Consider the following 5,982-nt stretch of genomic DNA (forward strand, 5'->3'; position numbering starts at 1 on the left):
TTGAGGTAGATGCACCATTGTTACCCATATTCATACTTTGAAACAAGTCTTCAAATCTTTCAGTTCTTCCAGCTTGTTTCTGTACTTCATTCTGGTTGTCAGGATCTTCCTCGTTTAGAACTTAATCATTTTGAACTTCTTGATTGTCTTGATTACCCATTTCTTGATCTTGTTCTAGATTTTGCTTTTGGTCAATTTCATCACATGAGGGAACTTTTATAAATCTGTATTCACTTCGTTTTCCTGCAACCTTTGACCACAAATTTTCCAAATCCAAGTTTTTCTGGTTATTTTCTTCAATCTCACTTGTCTTGTAAAAGGATTCATCAAAATCCTCAGGATAAATCTTGAAGGACTTGATTAACTTCTCTAGATCAAACAGCCATGCAACACCATCTACTGTATTGAATTGATTTTCATTAAAGATTATATCAGATGATTCAATCACACTCAAATGATCTTTGACATATACTCTGTATGCTTTTGAGTGTGTTGAGTAACCAACAAAGAAGCAATCCAAGGATTTTGCTTGAAACTTGTTGAGATAATCCTTGGTGTTCAAAAGTGAACATTTGCATCCAAATGGTTTGAGAAACTTGATGTAGAGCTTTTTATTAAACAAAATCTCATAAGGAGTCTTGTCTTGATGTTTGTTGAGAAGAATCCTGCTCTGTACATAGCTGGCTGTATTGATTGCCTCTGCCCAAAAAGTAACAGGCAAGAAAGCATCTGCTAGCATGGTTCTTGCAGCTTCAATAAGTGTTCTGTTTCTTCTTTCTGCAACACCATTTTGTTCAGGAGTTCTAGGAGCAGAGAATTATTGAAGTATTCCTTTTTCGTTGCAAAATTCTTCCATCACTCCATTTTTGAACTTAGTACCATTGTCACTTCACATGACCTTCACCCTTGCATCCAATTGATTCTCAATTCTAGTCACACAACTTTTAATCAGCTCAGCAGTTTCATCTTTTGTACTTAGGAAGTAAACCCAAGTATATCTTGAAAAATTATCAATAATCACAAGACAACATCTCTTCTTTCCAATACTTGGAACATTCACAGGACCAAAAAGATCCATGTGAAGCATCTCAAACACATGATCAATTGTGTTGATGAGTTTTGTCTTGTGTGAAGACTTGTGTTGCTTGCCCTTTTGACATGAGATGCATTTGTCATCCAGCTTGAACTCCCTTGTAGGCAAACCAAATACATGCTCACCCTTAACAAGTCTGTTCATGTTCTTTAAGTTTACATGACAAAGCTTCCTATGCCACAATTTAGTTTAATTTTCAATGGCTTTGGATACAAAACATGTACCATCCCTTGAGACATCTTTCATATTCAGTTCATACAAATTGCCATTTCTTGGAGCCATCATCATAATCATATCTGGAGGAATTACAAAATCAGGTTTCAGAATAAAACAGTGAGAGTCATCAAACCCAACCTCATAACCTTTATCACACATTTGTGAGATGCTCAAAAGGTTATGCTATAATCCTTCCACATAAAAGACATTGTCAAAAGTAACTTTCCCATTTTTCAATATTCCTTTTCCCACTATTTTTCCACCATTCTCATCACTTCCAAAAGCTACAGGACCTTCAAACTTCTCTTCATAATTAACAAGTGACCTTTTGTCACAAGTCATGTGCCTGGAACATCCACTATCCATGTACCATACTTCATTCATTGGAGTAGACTGTTCCTGCATAAATTAAAGAAATTGATTAGTTGTGTGATGAAATGCAAGCTGAATTAACTTGCAAATCATCTGTTTTAATAACAATTGTTGCATTGGATGTGATGGAATAGGCTTAGAATCTTCATAAATGAGTTCACAGTCATCAGATTCTTCTAAATTATAGCCAAGGTTAGTTGGGCTTTTAACATCGTAGTAAGTTGAGCTTTGCACATAAGGAATTATACTTTTGCAATCTTGCACCACATAATCCTTTGTATTTGAATAATCTCTCACATCTAACCTCTTTTTCTCTTGAACTTCACCCCTTGGTTTCCAAAGAAACCCATGGGGTTTAAACCCATGCTTCAATAGGAACTTTTCATCACCATTTAATTCTTTTGGTTTCTTTCTTGAGAAAACTTCCTTCTTCCCTTTCTTTCCATTGTTTGGTAATTTTTGAGAATCATTAGATTTAACTGATCTTGAGTCTTGATTAGGAACTATTCTCAATGGCTTTGTGATTCTTTTCACAGCTGCTTCAGTTTTGATAGGAAGGTTGTTTCTTTTGACTTGATCAGTCACATTCTTCTTTGGTTTCTCTTCAGCCTTTCCATCTTTCTTGTTAACAACTTTTGACTCAACTTTGTTTACTGTCTCTTTTTCACACACATTTCCTTTTCCCAAATATTCATCATACTTCTATTTGTAGAGCTCAAAGTTTTGACCAAACTGTGTTTCATTGGAAACATGAAAGGGTTTGAAGGTGAACCTTTCATGACAGGAATCAGTATGGTGACCATATTAATCATATTTTTTACACCATACATTTCCTTTGAAATTTTCATGAGAATTTCCCTTCTTGAATCTCTCACTTGGTCTAGGTGGCTTAATCCCAAGTGTTTTTTGAGTTTTTAGTCCATCAAATCAATTGAAAAATGCATAAACTCTTCAATTTTGATGTCTTGTCTATCAATCTTGCTTTTCACAAAGATTATTTTCTCTAATTTCATAGACTCTTCATCCAAGTTTCCCTTGTATCTTGACTGTCTTCTCTCATATTCTTCAACCGTCTCAACTTCCCCTATGTCAAATAGTTCTTGATTGGAGAACACAGGATACACTGGAGTGAATGGAAAATTTTCATTTGTTTCATCAGCCTTTTTGACATCATTACACTTTTTCTTCTGGAACAGTTCTTTCTTTGGTGGTATAACTACACTGTAACTCACTTTTGACCTTTCACATATGTCAAAAGACACATGCTCTCTTCTCATTCTTTCATCATGTGTCTTCATTTTTGGAGTGAGAGGTGGTAATAAAGGAAGTTTGTCAATCGAGTTAGGTTTCTTTTGCCTTCTGTTTCTTTCTGCAACTTGGATTTCTTCATCTGAGATTTGATCACTAGAGTCACTTAAATCATCCTTGTTCAAATCATCTTCATTGAAATTATCTTCTGAAACTTGCACACCAATTGACTTTTCATCTTTCTCTTCTTCTTTCAAAACAAATTCTCCATGTTCATCAACTTTAATCTTGTCATAATGTTCAATAAATTCTTCTTTGTCTTTAAACACATCTCTTTGTCTTTTTCTTTAATCTTGTTCAAAATACCACAAATGTTTCCAGTAGATACTAGATTTTTCATAAACTCATTTTCAACTTGAAGAGTGGTATTCTTCACCTTTTCTTCAACGACCATTTTCTTTAGGCCATCAATTTCAGTCACATATCTTGACTGAGTTCTATAACTATTCATACAATCTTCTTCAAGGCTTCTGATCTTTTCTTCATAAGTTATATTACTTGCTTGATACCCATTTATCATACTTTGTTTTCTAAAGCATTCACTTTCCAACTTTCCGACTTTCACATTCAATGCATCAATTGTTTCAAGTAATTCAAGTGTGGAGTTTGAATGTACCTGTGAAGAAGAAGAAGATCCTGCTTCGGTTTCAACTTTTGCCATGAATGCAACATTGGCCTTGGTTATGTCATCTGCATGATCACTCCAATCAAAAACACCTTCTTGTTGAGCAGCAAGTGCTACATTTCCTTGGTTTCTTGGCTGGTTTTGATTGTTTCTGTTTGTATTGTTGGAAGCATTTGGAGGGTTCTGGTTAGGGTTTTGGCTATTTTTTCTCTGGTAATTCTGATTCTGAGGCACAACTTGCTGATTGTTCATCTGTGGCTGCTGGTAGTTGTTGTTAAAATTGGGATTGTTGTTGAAATTGTTGTAGTTGTTGTTTCTAGGCTGGTTTTGGTGGTATGGGAAATTGTTTCTTGGCTGATTGTACTGATTGTTATGTGATGTACATAGAAATATACATCTTTTCAGCATCAAATAATCTCTAAAAACTGCAATTTCTATCTAATAACATAGCATAATAGGCTACTTATCATAATAAAACATAATTTCAGGTGAAACCAAGCTCCAAACAAAGAAAACAAGCGAAAAGACGAAGAAAACAGAAGAAAACACAAGAAAACAAAGAAACACTCCCCCATGCTTCAAGAAACACGCCCCCATGCTTCTGAACACAAGAAAAGACAAAATCTGGAAGCAAAAGCATGGGACTATGCCTACCAAACACGGGGCCGTGGACGAGAACACAGAAAAGACAAAGAAGAATTAGCACATATCACTAAAAACCACGGGGCCGTGCCTACCAACCACGGGGCCGTGGCCACCTTTCAGAAAATACAAAACAAATCTGGCACATGTCATAAAAATGCACGAGGGCGTTCCCACCAACCACGGGGCCGTGCCTCACACTCCAGATTGCCTATAAATAGTGGCTCATGTTGCACTCATTTGGTGTGCCTTGAAAAGATATCTATCTGATTTTCACTTATAAAAACACACACTAACACTCACTTTGAAGATCTAGTGAAGAGTTTTAAGGCTTGGAAGTCATCATCATCAACCATCATTACCATCATTAAGAAGGAAGATTCATCTACAATTGGTTAGATTGTTCCAAATTTAATCATGTATTTGTTATCATCATTCATCTTAATGTTTATCATCATGATCATTATGAGCTAGACTCCTTTTACCATCTAAAATCTATGAAGAAGCTTTGTTTTACTTGATAATTAATCAAGACATATGATGTAGTCTAGTAAAGTACATGGTTATATTACAATTATCTTTTGATGAGAAATGTTTCACCATCTTAAATCACTAATTAAAAGTTGGTGGTTGTCAATTCTATTGGCAATCGTTCATGATCGATTCATGTTCTTGAAAGATAGAAATACTTTGATACATTATCGAAACATGGATCCTTATATTGTACTTAGAAATGATGAGATATAAGTTATGATGTATTTCTCTAAACCTTGGTAATCCGAAAATGGCTTTGCTTAGGATATCAAATTAGTTAAAGAAATCATATGTTAACGGAATGTGTAATTATAACCTACATAAATCAACCAAGGGGAGGTTGTGTGATGAACTACAACCACCCTAAGGTGTTTAGAATTGGTATTTGAGAAATCGAAGTCAATCCTAATCTTTCTACTTTACAAAACTACTTGCCAACTTAAATTGACATCATTGAGATGGTATGACATTAGGAAAGGGTAAACTTTAAAATGCGCATGCTATCTCCTTAGTGCCAAAGATGCTCAGTTAAGGTTTAAGGAGCTATCTATCATATATTGCTATGGCATGTTTATCATATGTCTAAATATTAATTATCAATGTTAAAATGGAGTGGATTCTTGATCTTAGATGGTAACCTTCGCATAATTGAACAACCCGTTTAGAATCTCTTGTCTTGGTCACCTATATATTATATATAAGTATTCATATTTTATTAAAAGTTCAAAAAAATTAACCCCATAAATGATTAAAACCTCCGGTTAAACTAAAACAACGATTTACTATTAGAAACATTTGTGTCCACGGATCGATACTTGGTTCTTATCAATACTATTCTGCATATACGATAGGTACACTTGCCTATTTTGTGTGTGTTTAGTCTTTGTAGAAATCACTTTTATAAATTTAAAACACGATCTTGTGCAAAAGCAAATCATTCCATCCTTTTATATTTTACTACTCTTGCAATGTGTCCAGGTTTTTGACAATTATAGCAAATTGCTTTAGATTTGTCAAAACCTATCCTCTCATTTGGTCCTGAAACCAATGATCTTCCTGTTCTGTTGAACAATCTTTTACTTCTTAAGGCCAGCATTGCTGCTTTCCACTTCAAGTCTATAACTTGAAGATCATCAACATCAATCTGTTCTGAGTCATCTTGAATAACACTTGTGTAGATCATGTTTTTAGC

Source organism: Bidens hawaiensis, unplaced genomic scaffold (genome assembly GCF_021521415.1).
Source record: "Bidens hawaiensis isolate Kalapana, Puna unplaced genomic scaffold, B.hawaiensis_p1.1 tig00034722_1, whole genome shotgun sequence".
In the NCBI taxonomy this organism is placed as follows: domain Eukaryota; kingdom Viridiplantae; phylum Streptophyta; class Magnoliopsida; order Asterales; family Asteraceae; genus Bidens; species Bidens hawaiensis.